Here is a 12,326-nt window from a genome sequence, read left to right as displayed (position 1 = left end):
ACAAACTTGGTCTCCAAATTTGATCAATCATCTGTGCTTGCATACGATAGGAAGATTCCCCTTGACATCACTATCCTGAACACCATTCTTCCTCCTATGGCTGAGGACCATTAAAGTTCGATAGGTTCAATGGTGATGGGGACCCCAATATGTGCATTGACTATTTTATGACTATGTATAGCAATTACCCTAACTTGGACTTTGTATTGCTTAAAATATTCCCATGGTCTCTTAAGGGAGCTACGTTAGAGTGGTATAGCTCCTTGCCAGATCATTCCATACGGACCTTTGATCAACTTATGAACCCTTTCCTTAAACAATGTCAAGCTAACATTGGAAGCTAGGTCATCATTGCTGACCTTGTTCACTAGAAGTAGAAACCCAACAAAAAAGTCATGGATTTTATCTCAAGATATTAGTCAATATCTACTAGGACCCCCTTTGCCCTACCAGATAGCAATTTGCATAGGATGTTCATTGGCAATCTGCAACCGACATTGAGGGAGAAGTTGTCTCTTAATCATTACCAAAAATTTTCCAATATATGCTCTGCACTCATAGACTATTAACACACCATGACGTAGTTCAGAGATTCTACTTTAGACCCTCATAGTGGGTCTTTCATAGGCACATCCATGGAAGGGTCTAGGAAGAACAAAGTCGTAGCTAATGTTGTGGTTGTTCCTCTAATGGCTGCTACCCAAGGATCACAACATAAAAAAGTCTTCAGTGAATTGAATGACTCTTACTTAAGCATAATGCAATGATTGGTAAAAGACAATCTGATTACGATTTTGAGGTTAGACCACTCTCCGATAATAGACCCTATCTGCATTGGTACGATGGGTCAAAAAAATTTCATTACCATCACTTACTTTGTCATGACTTTGAGAAATGTTTTAATCTTTGGAATATTATCCAAGACCACATCGACAGTGGTGCGATTATAGTTACTGAGAAGAATCACAAGTCAAACAGATCCATTGATAAGACCAATAGTGATTTATAGATCTACACCAATTCGTTTCCCCCACATTCGGCAAATTTTATCTCTACATCAAATACTCCTTCGGATGATAGTCTATTTGTGAACATGGTCACCGTCACTCACATTTTCTTGCCTCCTATCCAGAAGGGGAAGGTGCCTAACACATCATTATCATTCAACCCTCTAAATGCCCCATATTATGGAGAGATCGCTTCTCTATACATCCCTGCTAAATTGAGCACTCCAACTATCATAGGTGTGATGGTTGACCCATCATGGAGAGTCCATGTCATTACAAAGGAGACTCTATTCATGAACAGTTGGTATAGGCTTGCCTATGACAAATGTTAAGCGACCTTGAGGATGCATGATGGATTCTCTATCGCTCCTTTGGGTAGCATCACCTTGATGGTCCACGTGGAACCCAAGGTTACTTCTTCTACGTTTGTGATGATTCTTAAATCAGACTTATTTTAGGTCAAACTAGGCATTCCCTAGTTGATTGCTATGGATGTTGTCCCTTTAGTGATTCATAAATACCTCAAGTTTCTTCATGAGGGTTTAGTGCATATCATCTAGGATACTGGATATCAACCCCTTAATCCATGGGGATTTTTTGTAGGATCATTTTTATCCTACTTTAATGGGGCCCATGCTTCCCTATGGTGACTTGATGTACCACACATATTATAAGTATAAAATAGGGGAGTTGGCCCCCAAATGAGCTCAACCTAGTTATTTGTTGCATCTTCCTGCATTGACCTCTTCTCCATCTATTCTCATGTTGGAGCGAGTAGTTCCTCATGTACCCCCATCAACGGGGCATGAGGCTAAGTATGGTCCTTTGAATAGACCTCCCCATCTGCTCAACACTACACAGCCTTTGGTGGTGTCTTCTATTCCTACAACTGCACCAATTATAGACATGGGTAAGGCACCTGTGTTATCTAAGTCTATGGCCCACCCTCACTTCGAGCTCTTGACCATGGACGATATCCCTCAGTCCTCTCAATATGAGAAAGGGAAGTGGTCCTCTCATATTTGTTCATCACCACTTTCTTTTGTTTCATAGTCCATGTTCATACCCTCTATTCCTCTCATTTCTCCTCGTGCAAAGAAAGATAAGTGCTTGTTGTTTTGAATGTAGTGCCTATCTCTTATGCAACTTCTGTTCCATCGGTTGGGTCTTCTCTAGTCCCTGACAAGGTTTTGAAGGCCTCTCCCATGGAGCATGATTTTCCTGAGTCCTCTCAAGATTTTGTTAGTGGCCCTCATCTTCATCACAATTAGTGAGCACGTGAGCATAAGTTCTATCGACGGGCCATGGCTTGAGAATGTGATGCTATTCTACAATCCATTGGTGCATCTTTGGCACCTAGTTCTATTGCATCATTTCCTATTTTGTCGGGTGCTCCTCTTTCTACATCATCTTTGGTTTTAGTCCTAGCTATTATGAGGCCTATTGATGAACCTCCCCCTAAATAGGTGTAGATTTTCATTGCTCCTTCTTTAAAGCCACCCCTCATTACCTCTTTGCTAGACGTACATCTGTTGTCTCAACCCCATGGATACGTTGCATACACAAGTGGTGTCCAACACAACTTTTTATGTTGCCCTTGTTTCGTAGTTGTTCCTACATCAAAGTTTTCCTAGGGTCCTTCAGCCTGCTACAATTGATAGGAGACCTATTACTCTTGTCCGACCCAAATGCAAGCTCGAGCAGGGCCCCATTCTAGAGTTTTGATGGTGGAAATCCTCAAAGGTATGTTCCTCACCCCTCTCTATGCCTACTCCAATGTCTTTTGTTTTTCTTATTTTTATGTGTGTGGTTGAGACAACTCCGCCTTCTTGAGTTTATCACTGGCCCTCTTCTAGAGGTCAACAGTTCTATTCTTGTTTCACCTTCTCCCAGATTTAGCTTCTTCCTCTATGAAGGCTTGCATGTTCAGCTCCTTAGAGGACATCCCAATGTTGTCCAAGATCTTTTCACAATCATTGACCCTTTCCTACTCCGATATTGTGGATGTAGATGTTGTTTCTACTTCATCCCTCACTCTAGCTGCTAGTGAGGTTCTTGATGAAGCTCTTGTGGTAGTCCCTCTATGAGCTCATCCTACTTCTCCCTATGACCTCGATTGGGAGGATGATGATCTCCTAAGGGATGACATTTAATCTATTTATATATTATCTCCATATTTTTGTGTGTGAGCTTGATTGAGTTCCCTCATGCTTAATTTATATGTTCTTGCTTTCCCAAAGGACCAAAGTTGCACTTTAGGTGCTCGAATATGAGATATTTTTTTGTCACGCACCTTCTTCTATTTCTCTCTCTACTTTTATCTATCATATCTTTCTTTCTAATATTCAAGAATCATGCAAAGTGTTGGGGGCATCTTTGGCCTTCTTCCATGTTGACCCAAATTTTAATTTTATCTTTGTATTCATTTGCTTTTCTTTAGATTTGAGAACTTTGGCTCTATGACAATATACCCATCTTGTAGTTGTATTACATATCCTCACTACTATGGGTTCCGACACCAAACTATAAGATCCCCATGTCCTCTTGCATTCATCATTGATTTTTGGGGCATTTATGTTTCACTAGCTAATGGTGGCATTCCACGAAAACATCTTGTTATGTTGACGTACCACAATCTAAGAGGGGGACATCATATCTACATTTTTGCATGATTTGCTTTCATTATCTAGTCCCTTGCATGTTTCTTGTCATTTTCTTTTTCATGCTTACCTAGGTGGGGGCCAAACCACTTGATCTTTTTCTTTATCATGTTTTGCCTACGTGGGGGCCAAACCACTGATCTTTTTCGCCTAGCTAGGGACCAATCTACTACTTATCAAATCTATCTTTGATCACCCAATTTCATGGATACCTAGTGTATCACTACCCATGCCAAAAAAATCTCGCCTTATCGTATGCTTATCCATACTGGCACAATCTTGCAAATACCATCGCCTTATTGCATGGCTATCTATCATAACATACTTTTCTATACATACTCATGCATCTCATATCTTATCTCATATCACAACAATGACTTATCTTGTATCTTTTCCTAATAAGGGGATTTTCTCCAAATGAGGTTTTTTTTTGTTACTCTATCTTATCTATCATCTATCTTAATCTATCCCTTACCTTATCATCTTGCATGCTAATCTGCAGCTAGCTTGTTTGCGATATATTGGTTAACAATATCTATTTAAAACTTTAGTTTCATCTCACTGGGGGCAACGTCATCTGATCAACAAAATTTTGCCTCCCTGTCATGAATCCTTTCTTTGTCTTCCTCTACTTTAGCTTTGCGTGTCTTAGCAAAGACATGCTCGCTAAAGTGGGGGAAAAATGTAATATAAAAAATTACACCTTGTATAATTCAGCACAACAAATGGCGCCTTCTTCCACATCATTGAAGGTCATGTATCAAGGCTTTTGTCTTTTTGCTTACCTAGATCACTTTGTCAGCTCCAGACTGGAATATTACCAAATCTATCGACTTGTCATCCACAGGATACTAGCATGACGTAGAGACATCCACGCAATGCGCTAGCATCCCACGAATCTGATAATCCACAAGTGGTTGTTTGAGCATTATGCCTGTGCTTGGAAGGAATCGTGATGCCCCTACATGCACCCACCAACACCAGTTCTCCTTCTACAGCCTATATCTCTCTCGTTCGAAGGCATTTTGGAGGCTTCTTGATCATTTTCTTGCAGGTTGAAGCTTTTGGCAATCTTTTTGAGCAATATTGGTAGGTTTTCACAACACCAGCATTGTTGCACTCCCTCAAGCAACTCACAATATTGTCTTCACAAGTCTTAGAAGGGAATTTTACTTACTTTCCCTTGATTTGTTTGCATATTCATAATGCTTTGTTCCAGTCTTTCTATTTTCCAATTGTCTCTTTCATCTTTATTATTTCATTTTACCATTGCTATTATATGGGTTGCTTGTGGAGGTAGAAACACTAAAAGACAGACTCCAAAATACAATCCCCAATATTTTCTTTTTTTCTTGTGTATAGGTTTACAATCGTGGGAAGTTAGTCATCTTGCGGGATGCTTCAATCGTGGACCGGTTGTGAGCTTCCCTCATTCCTTCTTCTCACATTATTATAGTATTTTATATTTTATAATGTCATTAGTTTATTTTGTTGTTTTCCATGTTTATTTAATAATATATAGTTGAATTTTTTGCTCTTATACGCTAATTTCCCAGTTTCACGTGCACATCATCAGAATAGAGGCTTGGCAAAGTTGTTCAAAATCTCTTCTTGTTGTTTATTTATCTCATTTTGTACTTATATTTGCACCTTCATCCCTTGGCTCACCCTTAGCACCAATTTGAATGAGGTAGAGTAAAGGTAAATTTTGTTCCTTGAGGTTCATCAGCTTAAGGGTAACAAATTGCACCCTCTACAATTATACATTTTGATGCCATTGTTGTTATTGATGTATGAAAGAAGAAGAAGTAATGTGAGTGAAAAATAGATAGATGATCTGTAGATATGAAGTGAGTAAGAGCAATGGTTTGAAGGTATACAGAGAAGTTAGATGAGTATATTCAAAGAACTCTTATCAATGTTTTAACAAACACTTTTTGTTTATAGTTCAATCTATTATTCTTATTACTTTATGAGATTAGTGTTGTACCTTTTCTTGAAGAAGTGATCTTTAGCAGAGAAAGTCCATTTGTATCTCTTTTGAGGTTGTGTGTCTCAATTTGCAAGTCCGAAGCAAAAATATCTATTGGTAGGAAGCTTAGTTTATTGTAAACCTGTTACTATACATATTGTGAGTTTATTTCTCACTGTGGTTTTTCCGAGTTTGTGTTTTCCATGTAAAAATATGGTGTCATTGTGTGGATGATTTATTGTTATTGCAATTTACTTTCAGCTCATTAATGTTGATGAATGATGAAGTTAGAATCACTTTCATTTGATAATATTTTGTGAATGCTTATTCATTCCCCCCCTCTCAGCCTCAGGTAGTATTCAACAAAACTCTCATGCATGGGGCCAACATGATTTGGAGGATTTTCATAAATTCTATTGCTCTATTATGTAAGCTACTTTCTTAAAAGTATCATGATGATTATTCATCCAATTGCATCATCACAATTGTCAAACCCCTAGGGGTTCTTCAATTTGGAATTTTATAGTCAAGTACAAAAGGACAATCATGGACCACTTGAAATGGCATATTAGGTGTGATACTGAGGCCTTTTTCTAATTCAATAGTGAAATGTACACTATCTAATGTCCACCATCCCCAACTTCCTGGATGAATTCAAATTACTTTGGAGGTGTATGGGGATAAAGTGAAAACAAAATATATAATCATGACAATAGACAATCTTTCATATCCCCAATGTAAGTATTTTCATATGTTAGACCATAATTGCAAGAGAATTATTCTTGAAGAGATTGATCATTGGTTCTTACTACTATCTAATGAAATTGATAAGGTTGTTTGGTGCACTATAAAGTTAGATGAATATTCTACTAAAGTTTCTTACTTGTTGTCTAATCAGAAAATGAATTTTGACCCTTAGTCTTATGCGCTTTACTAGGGCCCAAGTGTACTCACCAAAGTAGGACCCTTCATCTAGACTAATCTTCACAAGCACATTCTGATTGGGTATAAATTATAAAATATAGGAATTATAGGCCCCCCATTGGCACATTCTCTATTAAAAAAAAGATGAAGAATCAATTGACCACCTTTTAATCCAATGAAAAGAAACACAAACTTGTTAGAAACATTTATGTCATAAATTTATGGTGGTATATTTTCCTTCACAACTTTCAAAATTTAGGAATTTTTCACTTCGTGGCAAACATTACATAATGCTTTTCTCTTGGTAGCCATTTGGTTAAAAATACTTGCAATGATAATATGACATTTATGAAAAGAAAGGATTACATTCATTTTTAAGGGAAAGGAGTGAAAAATTGAAATAATTCTAGAGGGGATTGAAATTTACATCTAGGGAAATCAAAATGTGAAGGTACTGCAAAAAAAAATGTAATTTATTCTCTCCATTTAATGAAAAGATGTAGAAAATATGACACCACTTATAAATAACATAAGGAAATGTCATCATGACTAAGGTCGATGGCGAAATCTGGGTGCACCTAGAGAAAGATTCATAATAATGGATGAATCAATGAATTAGGTACAAAATATTCTTATTAAGTTCCCTGATGGCACCAATAATGATGTTGAGTTTTCTGCCCTCTATGAGGGCTTATGCCTTTGCATAAATGAGAAATAGTATAACCTTGACGTTGAGGGGACCCTATGGTGATAATTAATTCCATCTCATCTCGCAATGCCCCTAGCTAGAAGTAAAATATATGGATTCAAGTAGTCTATTCTATCTTAGATTTCTCATTGAAACATGTCTATTAAGAGGAAAATCAAGTAGCTATTTTTTTTTAGAACTATGTAATAGACTAAATGATGACTAGAGTAATCTCAAATCACAATGAAAATTGGGTTGACCTTTGAGACTATATAGAATGAGAAAAGACAAATAACATTTAGTACATAATTAAAAATAATAACTCCTTCACAAGCACAAATTTTTTAAATATATCAAAAAATGCATCTTCTATCTATTCCTGCCACTACAAATTGAATTCCATTTCGATGGGACAATTTTGGTTCCCCAAATTATAAGGTTCAATTCTTAATTTAGGGCAAAGGAGACTTATTATCAAAAGCTATATAAATCTCACAGATCTAAACCCTTTAAAGTGGATTGGGTAGAAACTCTTGGCTATAGGAAGTGGTCTAATTATGGTCAATAGGTCAATCGATATCTATATGTGCAAGGTGGAATTTCTAAGAATCAATGGGTTCAAATGAAACTACATCCAATTATCTACTAAAGATCAACCTAAATATTTATTTTCTCTGAAGATCGACATCAAGGAAGGGGTAGTGCAAAGGATTGATGGAGACAGGAACATTTTGTAGGTGAACATTTATAATGCAAAGGTTTTGGAATTCTTTCTCTACAATATAGTGCATACATCTGGTAACATTGGATGGGTGGGAGAACATAACCAAAAGATTGGTTCATCTTTCACAAAGAGCAATCATCTCGACTGCACTGAGGTACCTCAATCAAAATCCATTAGAGTGCTTGGTGGGAAATGCCATTTATATTGTTGTTGACCTTAAATTAGAAAAGATAAAGAATGTCATCACTATTATCAAGGAAGGCCTATTAAAGAATATTATGGATACCTATGTTTATTATGTAAATTTTCATGAATACCTATCCATCTTGTTCAAGATGGAGAGACTTTAGAAGGTCATAGAAGGTATTCATATTTTGGTCTTCTCTCTTTATGGATAGCACAATTGTGTTTGTTTTACCTTTTAACTGAAGAGAGTCATCACCACTAACAATAATTATTGAAGAAACTAAAAATAATATTGTTTTTTTTATTTTTTGATAAAAATGGGAAAGCCATTAAATTTTTATTAATATTAAGTTATATACAACCGGATTTAAAAGGGCATACCGATAGGAAAGAATCTAGAAAAAAACCTCCAATTGTAGCCCATGAAAAGAAAAGCCTAATGCTACCCGAAATGCCAAAAAATCCATTACATATGAGAGGCCCCACAAGTTAAGATACAAAAAGTCCCCCATTACATATAGAAGTTGAATACATGTAGATCATTACCAACCCCGAAACAAGTAAAAGTTGAGTACAAAAAGCATCAACCATGCAGATGCAGCCCAAAATAGAGACCCAATCAACCCAATAGTCAAGAAGCAAAAAACCAAGAGCTCAAGCTCACAAGAAGAGGATCCCCAACATCCGAAGAGGGGGAGATAATCTGCAACAAAATAGAAAATTGAGGAGCATCCAAGTGAGAAGCCACATAACCAATAGAGAGTGAATACCTGTGAAAGCATCCAGAGCAGGGTTCAAGAGAGACTATGGAACTAAATCAATGAGCCTCTCAAACCACAGTAGAATGTCATCATACTCATCACAAATAAGTCCACACCTGATCACAGAAAGAAGCTCTCCATACTAGCCATTAGCCAATAACTTATCAAGAGACATGAAGCCACCATAAGGAAAATCACCAAAACCAAAAGAGTAATTAGACAAAACAATATCCAAAGCAGGAGAATTATAGAGGGAGGGCACCAAAAATGTATCAGCTAAGGCCCACACCAGAGGAGCATATAGAAGCAAATCCATACAAATAGTAAGGAAATGAGACACCATCTCATGACTAGAATAATTCAGATTTTCCACCAACCACGTTTATAATCGAATGAGAAGCCTCGGAAGAGTATAGATTAAAAATTTAACCAAGTTTTTCATCATCAAAATAATGGCCATCCTGGAAATCACCAAAACTCGGTGGAACTAGAATTTTGTAGTGCATAGAGATAATAGAACAAGACATAGATGAAAATAACAACACAGTCAACAACTTAAACACAGAACAATGAATAATGTGAGGCCATAACATATCATATAAATAATATGAAGGTTCCCTAATTACTTGAACACCCAAAGCTGAGCAGAATCTGCAAACAATCTTACAGAAAAAAATTACCTGCAGAAGGAATTAATATCCAAATGCCACGATACCATAAAAGTACTAACCATTCACTTAAATTAGTGGCAATAAATGTTTAACACATACAAGGAGACAAATATATGCCAAAGCAGAGCTATGAATTATAGCAAGTAATAGAATGCAGTACTTCATGATTATAGAGATCATAAAGGACTGTCCTGTCACATCAAAATAAAATCACCGAAATAAAAGGAAGGGCTGAGAAAAGCAATATGTCGTACCCCACCAATCTCCTCACATGTGCAAGTACAACCACCAATGGTGAATATAGGAGAGAAACATTATTATCCAAATGACAACATGTCTAAATCACCATACAACCATGTAAACAACGAGAAGTGCCAAGTCAACATAGATAAGAGATAGTCAACAACCCTACACATAAGACATACATAATACACACCTCATGGTGAAAGCTCAATGCATGTGATGTATATCATAAATGCCTCATATTAGGGAAGTGCATTGCCTACCATGTAATCCAAGAGCACACCATGTTTGTTGGCTGACCTTATCGTTTATGGTCAAGGGTTTGTATATATGATGTAAGATCTCATTGTAGATCATATGTATAGGATTTGGATATGTAAGGAGCAAATAATATAATAATCATTCATGTAGAGGATTTGGTCGATCATTGGTGATCGAGTTCGGTATATGTAAGAGGATTTAGTCCTCCAGTATTGAGCTTAACCAAAACTGTATTCAGGCATAGGAGATGCTATCATTGTAGTTCATTCTATCTTCCGGATTGTAGTTTGGATTTTTATGTAGTCAGTGAGACTCCTTTTGTGATGAGTAGTGTGCTCTAGGCTGTTAGCCTTCCTGCAAGTGCATGCCCCTTATTTGTAATCACATACTTACTGCAAAAGTATTATCTGACTATGGGTAGGCTTCCCACCGTGGTTTTTCCCTTTACCAGGTTTTCCACGTACAAATATTAGTGTCGTGTGGATGGTATTTATTCTCTAATTGTTGCTTATTCTTAATTGGTATATCTGCTATTTCGGTAATTGGTTTATGCATTCTGGTATTGATCTTGTGGGTTCCAATTTTAAAGTTTTAATTGCTTAAGGTTTCGGTAATCTGGTGACAACTGATTCACCACCCCCCTGCCCCCCCACTTCTCAATTGTCTTCTAGTTATTTGAGTTGTCTAACAAGAATCACCCTCAATTATAATCTCTTTAATACCCAAGGCGATAGCTATATCCAGACCAAGGGAGAACGTTTGAAATTAAGCATGATTATTAGTTTGAATTCCAACATCATGACAACCTACCTTTACAATATTAGCCTCATGATTAAAAAATGACAAAACTAGTACCAGCCCTACCAAGGTTACCCCTAGCAACACCATCATAATTGAGCTTGAACTTAGGAAGGGAAGGAGGACACCACTTAGCATTTTTCCTTTTAGTGGCCGAAATGTCACAATGAAGCACAAAGCCATGAAGGGGGGGGGGGGAGACTTAAGAGAATGCCAAGAACAAGAAATCTTAATGTCCCAATGAGAGAAATAATTTAAATGTTCAAGATTCTTATAAACATATGATAAAACAACCTTAGAGATTCATACCTCAATTTTATTAATGAATTCCAGAAGGAGGAAGACTTCTTTCTAAAAATCCGACTATTTCTTTCAAGCCAAATATTTCGTATGAGAATAGAAGGGGTTGCTAACTAGAGACATGCATAAAGGGCAAATTAAACAATAAAGGCCAAGCCCTAAATTAAGATAAAAGGTCTGGACAAATCGCAAAATACCAACCCAATTTATCAAAAATCCAATACCAACACTATGAAGCAAATTCGCAATGCAAAAAAAGGTGAGAAGAAGATTCAAAAAATTGCCCACAAAGAACACAAGGAAAAACCACAACAATCCCAAGCCTGTCTAATCTCATTCAGTAAGAACCATGTCCTAAACATCCAACCAAGCGAAAGCACCTTCTTTAGGTAAGAAGCATGCCAAAATAGTTTAGAGGGCCAAGGGGAATCAGGGGAAGGGGCCATCATAGACCTATAACCATCCTTGACAATATAAGAGCCAAAAGAATTACCAACCCAAATTGGCTCATCTTCCAAATCCTAATAAACAAGTGGCCTATTCCGCAACTCTTTGGCATATGCAAGTATTGACAAATTGTCAACAAGGAGAAAATCAATAGATTTCTACTTAGGTATGGAATAAGGATCTGATGAGTCCACGATAAAATAATTTGCAACATGCACACCCCAAGCATCAATAAGAAGATTATGAATAGGAGACCAATCCCTAATAATAGTCAAAGAAGGATGACCATTCCACACATCTTTCAAGAATCTAGCTTTAGAACCATTATGAACAACCCAGGAGAGATGAGGGAGAATGATAGACCTGCATTTAACGATGGAGTTCCAGACTGAAGACCCCTTGGGAAGAGAGGAAGCAATAAATATACTCTCCCTAGAGCCCCAAGGCATATATTTAGCAAACATAATTCGAGCCCAAGGATGGTTCCTTATAGAGCTTCCAAACAAGCTTAGCACCTAAGGCAAGATTAATATTATCAAATATTATAATATTATAATAATAATATCAATATAATACTATAAAATAATATTAAATGGGTACAATAATTCAAAATATTACACCCCAAGAACCTTTCCAACATAAAACACTCATCTTATAATACATATATAAAGATATCATCCTTGA

This window comes from Cryptomeria japonica, chromosome 6 (assembly GCF_030272615.1).
Source record: "Cryptomeria japonica chromosome 6, Sugi_1.0, whole genome shotgun sequence".
In the NCBI taxonomy this organism is placed as follows: domain Eukaryota; kingdom Viridiplantae; phylum Streptophyta; class Pinopsida; order Cupressales; family Cupressaceae; genus Cryptomeria; species Cryptomeria japonica.
This window is presented reverse-complemented; position numbering follows the sequence as displayed.